At 42.7% G+C, this 15,521-nt stretch overlaps 2 pseudogenes across 1 annotated transcript; both read left to right on the forward strand.

The window, feature by feature from the left end:
• Positions 1-2,260: 2,260 nt before the first annotated feature.
• Positions 2,261-10,865, forward strand: LOC144298062 (zinc finger protein 343-like; annotated as a pseudogene). Its single transcript, XR_013365039.1, has 3 exons — positions 2,261-6,343; positions 6,509-6,567; positions 10,673-10,865. The product of XR_013365039.1 is annotated as a zinc finger protein 343-like (transcript).
• A 444-nt stretch (positions 10,866-11,309) lies between these two features.
• On the forward strand, positions 11,310-15,301 carry LOC144298917 (zinc finger protein 343-like; annotated as a pseudogene).
• The last annotated feature ends 220 nt before the right edge of the window (positions 15,302-15,521 follow it).

Here is a 15,521-nt window from a genome sequence, read left to right on the forward strand (position 1 = left end):
GGGGATTTTCAGAAGGGGTGGAGGAATTTCTCAAGTTCTGTTTACATTCTGGTATGGGGCTTAAGAGCATTGAGCTCTGTTCTCATTCTAATATGGGACTTTCTACCGGGGTGGGCTCTGTTGTCTTTCTGATATGGGATTCTCTGCCGAGGGCAATTCTGAGCTCTGTTGTCTTTCTGATATGGGATTACCTGCCCTGCCGAGGACATTGAGGACATTCTGCAGTTTTTCCCATAAAGTTCAGCTCTTATTCACAGGGACCTAAGATGGCCGTACTTGTGCTAATGCTAAACTTTAGGTGGGATGGCCTTAATTTTTCTCGACCTCCACATTTGGCTCAGGAGGTATTTACTTGGGTCCTGCAACTAGGCCTGGTTGTGGAAACCCAGGACTGATTGTGAATGTCAGGTTTTGGGTTGTTGCTTTTGGTGGGACTTACTCTTTGGGGCACATCATTTGGAGTGTGTGGTGTTAAGTTTTTTAGTAACTAGGTGGAAATGAGACCGCCAAGGCAAGCGAGGGTCCAAGAACAGATTTTATTGCAGGCACCCTCGGGCGAGGTTCCACGACTCACGGGGGAAAGAGAGTGAGTCGAGGAAGTCGCGCCAAGACAAGGTGGTAGGGGGTTTACATAACGTTGTAAGGCAGAACGGTTTCCTATTGGTTGGCTCATATGCAAAGGAAGGATTGCAATCCAACCAGTCAGAGTGATCCTCACTATGCAAAGGAAGGATTGCAATTCGACCAGTCAAAGGTGACTTCCTCCTCTGGGGTTTGAAGGGCATTGGGTTCGGTTGGGGAAGTCCAAAGGAGAGGTGTAAGGGTCTGCTCAAGCTGTCAGCAGGTCATTGGTCCATTGGCGTCCCAAGTGGAGGTGGTGACAGGAACCTCAGCCATTTTGGCGTATCCGCCATCTTGAGGAGTTTCCCTTCCCGCCTGGCCCCAACATGTGGAACATCCAACACGCATTGATTTGTTGGGGTTGGGTGGGTGGAGATGAGCTTGCTGTGTTTGAAATATACTTGGTTTGGGGGTCAGTGTTTGGAGTCCCTGGGGGTTTTGGGGGAGTAGGAGAAGTTTTGGCCTGGGACAAGCATCCTATAGTGATGGTGGACTGAACTAGTGGGGCTTGCATCTAAGCAGTGTTTTGAGTGGGGGTAGGTCTGCTTCTCTGGGACCTGTTGTCTCAGGTTTGTCTTGGCATTTTGCTTTGTGGCAAAGATTTTGGAGTTTGGTTGTCATGTGAGTGGCCAGTTTGGCTTATTCCCCCTTTTCTGATTTTCCTTTGTGTGTTGTGGGTCAAACCTCTGGCCTGGGACTTAGTGGAGTTCAGTAGGACGGGGACCTTTGACTTTGACTTTGCTGACTCTTGGATTCATTTCTGGCATCTGATTGGGTCCAGGAATCAGGGCTTTACTTTTAGTTTTAGTTTTTTGTAAGGACAAATTGTAAGCCTACTAGTAGAGTAGTACAATGAACCCCCATGGACCTATCATATATTCAACATTTATTTATTTATTTTTAAAGATTTTGTTTATTCATGAGAGACACAGAGAGGCAGAGACCTAGGCAGAGGGAGAAACAGGCTCCCTGTGGGGAGCCCAATGCAGGACTAGAGTCCCAGGACCCTGGGATCACGACCTGAGCCAAGATCAACCACTGAGCCACGCAGGAGCCCCTATATTCAACATTAATAAATGGGCAGCCAATCTTGTTCCATATACATCCCCTCAATGCTATGTGTGGATACACTTAGTTGTTACAGGGCTTGACCACTACTGACATTACCACTGTTGCAAATGGCTTGGCACTGTACAGCTAGAGTTCAAATCTAGGAACTTTCTAGCTTTGTCAGCTTGAGCAAGATTTATAACTGCCTCAGTTTATCATAAGATCTAGCCTATGGGGTCTTCAAGAGGTAAAATTTGTACAGTGCCTGGAATGGTGTCTGGCATACAGTAAGAGTTTAGTAAATGTTAACTGTTCCTAATAATATTACAACTTGAAGCCCAGAGCCATTAAAAACAATCAATTCTCTATTTAATTTTTTTTTTAGATTTTATTTATTTATTCATGAGAGACACACAGAGAGAGGCAGAGACACAGGCAGAGAGAGAAGCAGGTTCCATGCAGGGAGCCTGACGTGAGACTCGATTCCAGGACTCCAGGATCACGCCCTGAGCCAAACGCAGATGCTCAACCGCTGAACCACCCAGTGTCCCTCAATTCCCTATTTAATAGGAACATGTCAGGGTAGGTTGTACTCTGATGCCCACACCTGATTTTGTCCGTTAGAAGCTGTCTACATTCTTCTTTGAGGGATCTGAAGCTTTCTTTTTCTTTTTCCTTCAAAGGAAGGGGAGCACCCCTCCTTTAAACTTGGGGATTTCTAGCCTGGTATCTGGGGGCCAGGAGATAGTCCTGAAGCTCACAGTACCTCTTTCATCCTCACCACCTGCTTATATCCCTGCTTGCCCAGAGAGGAGTGGGTGGAGAAAGAGAAGACTTCTGGACTCCTGGAGCCCACTTTTGGGTGTGGACCACTGACCTTGTGCATTCCTACAATGCTTTCTGAGTTCCAAACCATGGGCGAAGTTCCTTTGCTTTTTCTGACATCTTGTGTCCTGCAGTGTCCTATTTGAGACACAGAGGCCTTGTTTATTTCTCTAGGATCCCAGGGCAGATTAAGGTCAGGGGCTTTTACAGAGAATATTACTCCAGGCCAGGTTGCCACCATCCTTCCCCCAGCAACTTTTCTCTATAAGTTTATTCCTATACATCTGTGTTCTTGATGCTTTTGGAAATGCTTTTTTAAATGTAAGTTTCGGGATCCCTGGGTGGCGCAGCGGTTTGGCGCCTGCCTTTGGCTCAGGGCGCGATCCTGGAGACTGGGGATCAAATCCCACGTCGGGCTCCCGGTGCATGGAGCCTGCTTCTCCCTCTGCCTGTGTCTCTGCCTCTCTCTCTCTCTGTGTGACTATCATAAATAAATAAAAATTTATAAAAAAAATAAATGTAAGTTTCTAGGGGCACCTGGATGGCTCAGTTGGTTAAGCTTATCTGACTCTTGATTTTGGCTCAGGTCATGATCCCTGGGGGCGTAAGATTGATCTCCGCATCAGGTTCCAACGCTTAGCCCAGAGTCTGCTTGAGATTTTCTCACTTTTCCTCTGATGTTCCCCCCACTCATGTGCGCACACACACCCTCTCTCTCAAATAAATAACTTTTCTCTCACTTTCCCTCCACTCGTGTGCACACACACTCTCTCAAATTTTAAAAATCTTAAAAAAAATAAAATAAATGTAAGTTTCCAGTTGTTTCTACCAATATTTATAAGCACAGTTAATGTTTGCATATTGACTCTTTATATCCTGCCACTTTGCTAAATTTAAATTCATTTACTTAAGATTTTGTTTTGATATTTTGCATCCTAGGACACATTGATATAAATAAATGTGAATGTAAATAAAGACAGGTTTGTTTCCCGTAGATCATCAGTTTTACTAATTTTCTATGTATCCTTCCAGTATTTTGTTTTTATGAAAAGACAAAGATTAAACACACACATACATGTTTATGCCACCCCACCTTTCCTAAAGATGTCTTTGGTTAAACTGAAGTCTTTAATCAATATGTAGTAAGACTTATCCACTTCTTCCTTAATGGGTTCTGGATTTTATAGTGTTATTTTTTTTTTTTTTCTATTTTAGAGATCTGTCTTTCCCCACAGTCCTCTATATATTCTTCTATATGTTTCTAAAATGTTTATATTTTTTTGTTTCTAATCTTTAACTCTTAAACTGCTTGGAATTTATTTTTATGTAAGATGTGAGCTAAGAATCTCATTTCCAATCAGATAGCAGCTTGCCTCAATCCTTTATGAAAAGAGGCCATCCTTTCCTGGCTGTATTGAGATGCTGTATCTACCATACACTAAAACCCCAAATATTCATGGAGTCTATTCTCTTCCATTTACTGTCTGTTCCTGCCCTAACACCACAGTTTTATTTTTTTGTGTCATTATATATTTTCCCTTTTATGATAAAATACAACACAGGAAACAAAGCTACACAAAAGGGGTATGTAGAATGAGAAGGAAGTGAACACCGAGGTCAAAAAGGAGAACTTTGTTGGTCTCCCCTTAGATGTCCCTCCATTTGTTTCATTCTGATCACAACTTCGTCCCTCCCTTCCAAAAGTAACCTTTCCCTCAGTTTCACTAAGGCCAGTCACCTAAATATGCATCTCTAAACCTTATAGTTTAGCTTTTTTTTTTTTTTTTTTTAGTTTAGCTTTTTTATCTTAAAAAAAACCTAATTATGATTTTTTTAAAAAGACTTTATTTATTTATTTGAGAGGGAGAGAGAGAAAGAGAGCATGAGCAGGGGAGAGAGTCAGAGGGAGAGGGAGAAGCAGGCTCCCCACTGAGCAGGGAGCCCAACCTGGGGCTTGATCCTAGGACCCCAGGATCGTGATCTGAGCTAAAGGCAGATGCTTAACAGACTGGGCCACTCAGGTGCCCCCTAATTATGATTTTTTTCAAAGTGTCTTTTATTTATTTTTTTAAAATATTTTATTTATTTATTTGAGAGAGAAAGCGAGAGAGCACCAGCAGGGAGAGGGGTGGAGGGAGAGAAGTAGACTTCCCACTGAGCAGGGAACCTGACATGGGGCTCCATCCTAGGACCCTGAGATCATGACTTGAGTTGAAACCAAGAGTTAGATGCTTAACCGACTGAGCCACTGATACCTCCAAATGATTGTATTTTTATAAGGAAATAGATTTGTCACAGTGGACTTGGCAAACAGAAAAGGACAGTGAAATGAATCTGGATGTACTGTATATAAATTGTATAACTTGCCGTGTCTGAGACGCCTGTTACAGTCAGTGCACTGCCAGAAGATCCTGTCCATGAGGGACTGTTGAGATGTGGAATTTTGTGACACATTGTGCTGACAATTTTTGTTTTCTGCAGATGTATAATATGAATTATACTTTCTGTATAGCCATAGATAGATTCTCATTCCTGAGGTCTCTTGTAATGGAGTAAGAGAGATATTTATTCACCATTGGGAAGATGAGACAGTGAAAATAAGATATATTTTTTTTAAAAATAAGATAATTAAATTGATTTCTCTGGGAAATAACAATATCCAGATTGAAGTTGGTTTTTTACACTCATTTATATATTTTGTAAATATTTAAGTCCCTTAGATCCCATCTTTCCTATATTTTCTTATGACAATCTACATGCATGCAGAAAACCTGAAGGGTTTGCTACACTGAATGTCCGTGTACCCACCTGTGTGGATGGATAGATGTGACGACGCCAGTACAGCAAAAATGTGAACAGTTGGGTCACATGTTAACAAGGAGATTCTCAGGTAGAAATATTTTACCTTAGATTTATACACACATATCCACACACATATATATCCAAACACTTAACACCTAATCAGTTTACTAAAAGACAACTGGAAGTTGTCCTCTCATGGTAGGTTTTCTGACATTAAACTGTCTTGGCCATTTCTGGGATAAAGTCTACTTGGTGATGATGTTTTATTATTTCTTTAAGGTACAGCTGGATTTAGTTTCCTAATGTTTTATTTAGGATTTTTGCATCTAGTTTTATAAGTAGAATTGACTACTGGTTTTCTTTCTCTCTCTCTTTTTTAAGATTTTATTTATTTATTCATGAGAGATACAGAGAGAGAGAGGCAGAGACCTAGGCAAAGGGAGCAGCAGACTCCCATGGGGAGCCCGATGTGGGACTCGATCCCAGGACCCCCGAATCATACCCTTGAGCCAAAGCCAGACGCTCAACCATGGAGCCACCCAGGTGCCCTGGAATTGTGCATTTTGACAGATAAGGAAGAGTGGCAGGGGCCAGACTTGAGGGTATACAGGCTGGAAAGGGATGAAGAAGTGAAGTCCGAGGAAGCCCTGGAGCCTGAGGCGCCACGTCAAATGAGGAGGTATGAGAGGACAGGGCCCCTGTGGAGGAGGCCTGGGCTCCGGCCCACAGTCAAGCTCACTGCATTGTCGAATGGCATCTCCGTAGCACAGGTCCTGGCTTCATGGAAGCAGGATGGGCTTTTACAAGTCAGACACCGAGAAGTCAGCCCAGGCAGCACAGGCAGCACAAGTTGATCTGGAGATGAGGTAACTTCCACTGGCCCTTGGGCAGAATTTCACGGCAGATGCCAGGCTGACTCTGGGGCCATGATGTTGCCTGACCCTTCTGCCCACTGAGAGCAGGGCCAGGGGACGGGTGTTGCCTCTGAAAGAGAGGGGCGACACAGAGACCATGAAGGAACGGACTCAAAATCACACAGTGGAAGGTGAGAGCTGGTGGGCCTGCAGAGGCACCGGGGCGGGGACAGCGAGCTGGGGTTTGGGGAGGATGATTCAGTGCCAGGGGCTCCTTCCTGCCCCTCCGGCCCAGAGGAGCTGCTCTGGGGGCGTCATAGGCGCCGACCCCTCAGAGCTGCTGTTTCTTCCCCCAGGTTTGCCTTCTCCAGCTACTGACGGGCTCCAAGAAAAGGAAGGCAAGCCCCAAATGCTGGTGAGTCGGGTTAGTTTTTTTTTTTTTTCCCCCTGAAATGCTGGCTTATTTCCCGGAGAATGAATGCATATTCTCTTTCTCTCTCTCTCTCTCTTTCTCTCTCCCTTTCTCTCTCCCTTTTTCTTTTTCTTTCTTTCTTTCTTTCTTTCTTTCTTTCTTTCTTTCTTTCTTTCTTTCTTTCTTCTTTTTTTCTTTCTCCCTGATTCCATTTATTTATTTATTTATTCATGAGAGACAGAGAGAGAGGCAGAGACATAGGCAGAGGGAGAAGCAGGCTCCCTGAGAGAAGCCCGATGTGGGACTTGATCCTAGGATCTCGGGATCACGACCTGAGCCGAATGTTTTATTTCTTGGAAAGAGGAAAGGCATTGGCTCATGCCTGTGTGTCAGAGACTGTCTTAGTCATTTGTGTGTTTTTCTTTGTTGCAAAATATACCCAGAGTATATATTAAGAGTCCAGGAAGCGTTTCAATGTAAGTGGTATTTTTGAAAAACAGATCATTAAAATTTTAAGTGTACTTTTAAGTTTTACTCCATATCTGCCCTAAGAAAACTGCACACTGGACATCTTTTTACTTTTGTATTGCTGAATTTTAAAAAAATTGTTATCTAAATTCTAGTTATCATACAGTGCAATATTGGTTCCAGTAGTAGAATTCAGTGATTCATCAGTTACATACAAATGCCCTGCTTAATGCCCATCACCCATTTAGCACATCCCCCACCCATTCTCCTCCATCAGTCCTTAGTCTGTTCTCTATAGTTAAAGAGTCTCTCTCTCTCTCTCTCTTTTTTAAAGATTTTATTTATTTATTCATGAGAGACACACACAGAGAGAAGCAGAGACACAGGCAGAGGGAGAAGCAGACTCCTCTCAGGGAGCCCAATGTGGGACTCGATTCCTGAACTCCAGGATCACACCCTGAGCCAAAAGCAGAGCTTAACTGTTGAGCAATTCAGGCATCCTGAGTCTTTCTTTTTTTAAAGATTTAATTTATATATTTATTTGAGAGAGAGCGGGGCTCCATCCCAGGACCCTGGAATCACGATCTGAGCCAAAGACAGCCGCTTAATGGACTGAGCCACCAGGTGCCCCATATAGTTAAGAATCTCTCATGGTTTGTTTCTCTCTTTTCTTTCCCCCACCCCATGTTCATCTGTTTTGTTTCATAAATTCCACATATGAGTAAAATCATACGAATCACGAGAGACCTGTTGCCTTTTCTCCAGTTTGCTCATAGGGCAAGGATCCTGAGCCAGGAGGGGCAAGCTGAGAAAAAAAACATGCTGTTTAGTGGCCCTCTTTTCAAGCAGGAGTGTTACTGAGAGCTGATCTTGTTCCTTGCTCCAGCTCCCAAGAATTGCCAAGAGGCGCCAACATCCTCCCCTGGAGGAGAGGCAGGTCTAAGAACTGAACCAGCAGTGTGCTGCCTCAGGTGACTGGCTTTATTTGGAACTAGCATAGGAGGTTGAAGTCTCAGCAGTGCTGCTGAAAACAATGGGGATTTGGGTGGTGAACAGTTAAGGGGAAGCTGCAGTTCCATGAGGCCAACAGGCTATATGCTTTCTCTTTTTCAGGAAATTAAAATACCCAGTAGAAAGGCCAGTTGCCCTAGTGATGACAGTTAAAGTACACTTGCAGTTGAGGGAGCCCAGGTAAATGTGTGATCACAAAGCACCACTGCTTAGGTTATAAGAAGTAACTTCATAGGAATCAGAGAATTAGAGTTGTAGAGTCTTTGTACTGTTCTGAGTTTCAGGAGGGATGCACATTGCGAACCTTTCATTCCTTTTATGCCTGCTTCCGTCTGTAATATCTGTGGTCAGGGGTAATATGCTATGTGTGGTCCTCAAGGGTCGCTATCACCATCAGACCCTATGCCTGGAGCGTTTGGTGTGAAAAGCATTATCATCAAATGTGTCTCCAGTATTTTCAAGTTAAATACCTATTAAATTCCTTGTTAAAAAAAAATCTAGGGGCACCTGGGTTGCTCAGTGGTTGAGCATCTGCCTTTGACTCAGGTTGTGATCCTGGGGTCCAGGATCACCAAGTCCTGAATCAGGCTCCTGCAGGGAGCCTGCTTCTCCCTCTGCCTATGTCTCTGCCTCTCTCTTCCTGTGTCTCTCGTGAATAAATAAATAAAATCTTTTTTAAAAATCTAAATTGTGAGCACTTAGTTCACAGAGTATTAAAAGTATGTGGATCACATCACTTTTTTTTTTTTGGCACTTTCACCTGCTGCCGCAAATTCTGAAGATCAGGTGTGTAAGCTAAGAAGTGTCCTCATTGTGCACCACTGCTATGGGCAGACATTGTAGATCATCAGCAGTTTTCTGAGGAAAAGAAGCACTTTAACCCGACCAGGTTAACGTTTTTGTTTGTTTTATATTTGATTGAGTTGTAATAGACATATAGCAAAGCATGCAGTTCAGAAATGTACCCAGACTCTCAGGAAGTGAACACAGCCATGTAACCAGTGCCCAGATCAAGGCGCAGAACACTGCCACTCGTGAGCATTACACTCCTGTAAGCCTTCTAATCTTCCAGACGATACTCCCCCGAGGATAGTCCTCTCCTGCCTTCTAACATCACAGATTCCTTTCCTACTTTTTGGGGTTTTTTTTTGTTGTTGTTGTTTTTTAATGAATGTCATCACATAGTCTGTACCTTTTTGTGTTTGTTCAACATTGTACCTGGGATTCATTTATGGTAGTATTTGTGCTTCATTTTTCTTCATGGTTTGTTTTTATATGTTTTATATGTTTTTATATGCCCCCCAATAGGCAAGGTATTCTTGAAGAAGAACAAAGTTGGAAAATTGGATTATCAGCTATCAGGATCTCTCATGATGCCAGGGTCATTAAGACAGGGATATTGGTATAAGGATAGACAGGTGAGCCGGTGGAGCAGAAGAGTCCAGAAATAGGCCCATACATAGAACAGTGGCCTTACTCATAGTAAAAGGACTGCAGTGTGTGGAGGTAGACTTCAAAAGAAGTGACATAATTGGTTACTGGCCATGATGTGCACCTGTCATTTACATAGTGATTGGCGGACTGGAGAGCTGGCCTCAGAGTCTGCTTGAGGCCGTTACTTGCAGTTAATATGCCACAGTAACTGACATTTGAACCATTTTGGTCGGGGTTTGGTGTTATTTAACTAAACTATGGCAACTGAGATTTGCACAAGGAATGCCTGTACTTAAAATGGGTGAATCTTCTAAAGCAGTGAATTTTAAATTATACCTTGATAAAGTGTCAGGTTTTAAAAGAAGATTAAATTATCTGTAAATGCCCCTTCCCTTGAACATTACTGCCATTCCCCTGCCAACTGTTTTGCACACGTGACATTCTTCGCTATGTGACAAGTGAAGCATTAGGGGCTTTATTTTTAGCATTAGGGCAGGGAAGAGAGATTTTATTTTTTTAAATGATTTTTTATTTATTCATTCATGAGAGATACACAGAGAGGCAGAGACACAGGTAGAGAGAGAAACAGGCTCCTCACATGGAACCCGATGTGGGACTCGATCCCAGGACGGGGATTACACCCTGAGCCAAACACAGATGTTCAACCGCTGAGCCACCCAGGTGTCCCTACAAAGACAGATTTTAGTAACCTGCCTCTCTTACAGATGCACATCACTGACCCCATCTTTTCTTTGCAGTTGAAGATTGTTCCATTTTTTTCCTCTAACTCTTCACCGTCCCCTGATGCCCAGCACAAGCCCCCATGTACCTGTGCTCTCCTTCTCCAGCCCATCCTCTCCTCTTCCATCTCAGAGTTTAAAATAAATAAAATGAATCCTCAAGGTCACTTTCCTGAGCATTGCTTGGGGCTTGCAGATTGATTCGCAGATCTTTTTGCCAGCGAAATCCCAAGGGCCAGGAATGTGTTTTTATGTGTCAGCTGTGTGCCCCTTAGATTTTAACACAAAGCCTGTAGGGGCCCAAAGAACTTGATACAGAGAACTGTGTACTCTGAAAAGAACTAGGTCAACTTCTCACATATCCAGGCTCTCCAGGGCCATCAGAAAGGATCGACTCCTCACACTGGGAAAATGGATGGTGGTTTGCTGTCTATTAACCTACTGCTTGTTTTTAGGTACCGGTTACACTCCGGGATGTGGCTGTGGTCTTCACGGATGCAAATGGAAGGGACTAAGCTCTGAACAGAGGAACCTCTACAAAGAAGTGTTGCTAGAGAATTATAGGAATCTGCTCTCGTTGGGTAAGGATGTGTTCTTTCCTTCATTAATTCAGTAGAGATGTATTGGCTATATACTTGTGCCAGAAAACATTTTAGACACTTAGAACACATTAGTAATAAAATAGTAACCCCTGTCCATTAGGGCTTACTTTCTAGTACGTGGTGACAGACGACAAACCAAAAGCTTTAGATGCAGGGATCTCATAACACGGTATGTTAGAAAGTGATAAACGCTACAGAGTATAACATCAGGATAGAATAGAGCAGGATAAGGGAGTATTGAGTGTGAGAGGTGCCTGACTAAAATTTTCAACTGGGGATTTGAAATCAATGAGGAGGGACCATGTGACCAAAGATAGAATGTGCTAAGGGAGTTGGAACTCTGGGTGTCTGGGTTAAGAGCATTTCTGGTGCAGGGACTTGTTGTGCTAAAATGTTCCAGAAGGGATGTACCTGTTGGGCATAAAGAACTGTAAGGTGGCCAGTGAGGTGGGAGAGAGGGGGACAGCTGGCAATGGAGAGAGTAGTGAACATGTCTTCTGCTGCAAAAGGCACAGGTACATGTCAGAGTTTGTATGGCTTTTGGGTTTCGTAAGTCATATTTTTTTTCATTTACTTAAAAAAACTTACATTGGTTGTTTAAACCTGGATTGGTAAACACTTTCAATTAGGACATTACTCTGGATCAAGAGGTGGCCAGCTTTTTCTGTAAAGGGCCACATAAATTTAGGCTTGTAGGCTATATGGTCTCTCTGTAACTGCTCCGGGGTTGGCCCTTGGAGAGTAAAATTGCCACAGACAACATGTAAGCGAATGAGTGGGGGCTATGTTCCGATAAGACTTGATTTGTGAACCCTGAATTTTGAATTCCATATAATTGTTATGTATCGTGAAATATGATTATTCTTTTGACTTTTTTTCCCAACTATTTAAAAATTCTTGGTTGTGGACTATACAGAAGGAGACAGCCAGGTTTAGCTTGTGAGTTGAATTGTCCCACTGCTTGTTCTAGCTTAGTGCTGCCCAGTAGAAATATATGAGTCAGGTGGGCTATTTTAAATTTCTTAGTAACTGCATTCTAAAAAGCAAAAACAAATGAGTGAAATTAATTTTAATAACATTTTCTTTAACCCAGTATATAAAAAATCTTACCATTTTAACATGTAATCAATATAGAAAAGTTAGATTTTTTTGTTACTAAACCTTCAAACTCTGGTGTGTATTTTCCAGTGAGAGCACATCTTAATTCAGACTAGCCACCTTTCAAGTGCTCAGTAAACCCGTGTGACTCATGGCTACCACATTAGATCATGCCGTTCTAGATATTTTATCTAGATAAAACATGTAGAGAGGAGTCACATTTTTGGAGACACAAACTAGTTTCAGGCAGAAATTTCTTCAGCAGTTTCCTTCAAATGGCATAGCTATTTCCCCGATATGAATTAATCACATTTTCTTCCATTTCCATCTTGTCCCTTGTGTTTTGATCTGATCCATCAATTTTGGGTTCATCCATTTTGGTCTGGTTCTGTGGATTTTGATTTAGCCTTAGCTGGTCAGCCTAACTAGATTTTGTTTTTATTTTTAGTTTTCTCTTGTCCTATTATTCTCTTCTTCTCTGTTAGTACGTTTAATGGGTTCAAAGGAAAATGTTAAAATGACCTAGTTCATATTATTCTTGATACTGGAAGCCTTGATTCCTTTATTTTGCTCAACACATAATATTCTACAGTTCTCCGGTCTCTCATGGGCTCTTTTGGGCTTTTCTCTTATTTCTTTCTCTTTTCTTAGGCTGATCCAGAGGACTAGTGTCACATACTTTTTTGTTGTTGTTGTTTTTCTGTGTCTCTATTCATATCCTTAAGGAATTTGTGAACTTTAATGATTTTGCCCATCACATATTACGATAAACCCATTTTCTCTGTCACTTTTGCTTTACCTTTATATTTCTATTAGGTTATAAGACAGCACAAGTTTATTCTTAGACTTGTCAAAAATTGAGATCATAGTGTTTTTCTTCCAAAATAAGCTTTTCTTTTTTTCTCTAATTCTTTACATACTCATGTTATGATGTCTCTTCTTCTCTACAGCTAGAAATAAGTGGGCCAATTTCCACTGAAATAATCTTTAAAGCTTTCCTAGGGGGAATTTTTGAGTTAGCTTAGACTAGATAATTCTGTGATAACAAACCCCCTCAAACTTTGGTGGCTTGTCATAGCAAATGTTCCTTTCTCACTTATATTGCCTTTTGTCTAAGTTCAGATGTAGTTCAGCTCTGTTGGTTCTGGAATTCAGACAAAAAGAACAGACTCATCTGAGTCCTGAGGTTGTTAAGAAAGAGGGGAAAGGATCACTATGGGATCACATAGTGCATCTTTTCTTTATTTTAAAGATTTTATTTATTTATTTGAGAGAGAGATTGAATGAGCACAAGCCAGGGGACGGGCAGGGGGAGAGGAAGAGGGAGAAGCAGGCTCCCTGTTGAGTTCAGAGCCTGATGCAGGGCTTGATCCCACTACCCTGAGATCATGACCTGAGCTGAAGTCAGCCAGTTAGCCAACTTAGCCACCCAGGCACCCACATAGTACCTCTTAAAACTTGTTTGGAAGTGGCACTAGCTATTCAGTCATCATTGGCCAAAGCAAATCCCATAGCTAAGTCTGATGTGCTTGTGATGGGATTGGTTTGGACATAAGGTGCTGGAATCCTGAAATCATGGGCCATGTTTTTCTTGTCTAATACTGAATCTACAGAGCTTAATAGAGAACCTAGCACTTAGAAACTTCTAGTAAGTATTTGTGTGGGATGGGAAACCTGAAATTCAGATTTATTTCTTTTTTAAAAATATTTTATTTATTTATTTATTTATTTGAGAGTGAGTCAGCATGAGAGAGAGCAGAGAGCACAATTGGAGAAGGTGGGGAGAGGGGCAGAGGGAGAGGCAGACTCCCCACTGAGCAGGGAGCCTAACATCCCAGGATCCTGAGATCATGACCTAAGCCAAAGGTGGATGCTTAATGGATTGAGCACTCAGGTACCCCCACAATTTGTTTCATATATAATCTCTGTAACCACTGATTCATACACCGTTTCCTACATTTGGAAGCTCTTCAGACCAAGTGACTTTTTACGTGGATCAGTCTTGTTTTGTAATAAGAAAAGTCATGGAGGTGATTTCATATAGGTCACAGAGACGGTTAGGCCCAAGTAGAACTGAGTAATGGACAGTTACGTGTTGATGTCAGTATCGATGGCTTAGATTATTTAGTAGAAAGGGAAGGTGAAGGTAACTGAAGCTGTTTACAGCATACAGTGCTTACTTGAAAGGTTCCTGTCTCACGTGTTTTGTTATGGATTTTGTGGAGTGCAATATAAAATGGAATGTGCAGAAATGAATATAAAGGAAATATTGGTGAGGAACAAATTGTGTTGTATATGTATTATTAATTACAGATGTGGCATAAGACGCTCTGTCCTAGGACAAGACAGAGCTGCCCGGCGGCCCTATGTAGGGCTTCTCTAACTGAAAACTCTCTCTCTCTCCAGCACAACCAAAGCCAGAAATCTACCCAGAATTTGCCTCCTGCCTTTTGGCCTTCTCCTGTCAGCAATTCCTAAGCCAACATGTGCACTAGATCTTTCTGGGCTTATATGTAGAGAATCAGTTCCATCCAGCAGACTCTGTTCCCTGGCATCAGGAGCAGCAGTATCTTGCTCAGAACTGCTGGAGTGGAAATACAGAAGGTCAACAGAGGGAAGGTGGCTCCCAACCCTTGTGTGCGAGGACAGAGGAGACAGAGACCTTAGGTGTATTCCCTAGCCTGCCCCTGGGACAGTCAGCAAGAACTAGAGAAGGCATAATGGTGGTAGAAATAGAGCCCACCTCAGCTCAAAGGTGAAACCTTGTCCAAACAGACTGAGGAGCGGAAGAAGCCTCAAAATCTGGAGCAGTCAGCAGTATGGACTGTGAACCAGATTGTAGCCTGAAATCATACTTAATTACAAGGTAGAGGACCCACTTATAAGGGAAACCCTATGATTGCAGGGAGTATGGGCGAGGCTTTAAAGTTAAGTTGACCCACATCAGATGCCATTGGATACACTCAATGGAGAAGCCTTATATGTGCGGTGAGTGTGGCCGAGGCTTCAGTGAGAAGTCATCCTTCATCAGACATCAGAGGACACATTCAGGGAAGAAACCCTATGTGTTCCTGGAATGTGGACAAGGTTTTAGTGATAAGTCAACCCTCAGAAAACCCCAGAGGATGCAGTCAGGGGAGAAGTCTTGTTTGTGGGGAGTGTGACCAAGGCTTTTGTAGTATGCCAGGTCTCAGCATACACGACTGGACACACTTGGGAGAGAAGCCTTCCTCGTGCAGTGAGTGTGGCCAAGGCTTTAGCCAAAAATGACTCTTCCTCATTCACCAGAAGATGTACTCAGGTGAGAAGCATGATATTTTCAGGGAGTGTGGGCGAGGCTTTAGCTGTAAATCAAATCTTATCAGAACCCAGGGGATGCAGTAAGGTGAGAAGCCTTCTTTGGGCAGGGATCTTGGGCAAGACTTTGGCAATCTATCAGACTGGGACCCAAGTGCCAGGTGAGCAGTAGTCCCTATCTGTGCATGGAGTGTGAGAAGAGCTTCAGAGACATGCTGGTCCTCACCAGGCTTCAGGAACATTCAGGAGAGGAGCCTTATCTGTGCGGAATGTGGGCCACTTGGTAGCCCCAAGTCAAGCCTCACCA

This window comes from Canis aureus, chromosome 26 (genome assembly GCF_053574225.1).
Source record: "Canis aureus isolate CA01 chromosome 26, VMU_Caureus_v.1.0, whole genome shotgun sequence".
Lineage (NCBI taxonomy): Eukaryota > Metazoa > Chordata > Mammalia > Carnivora > Canidae > Canis > Canis aureus.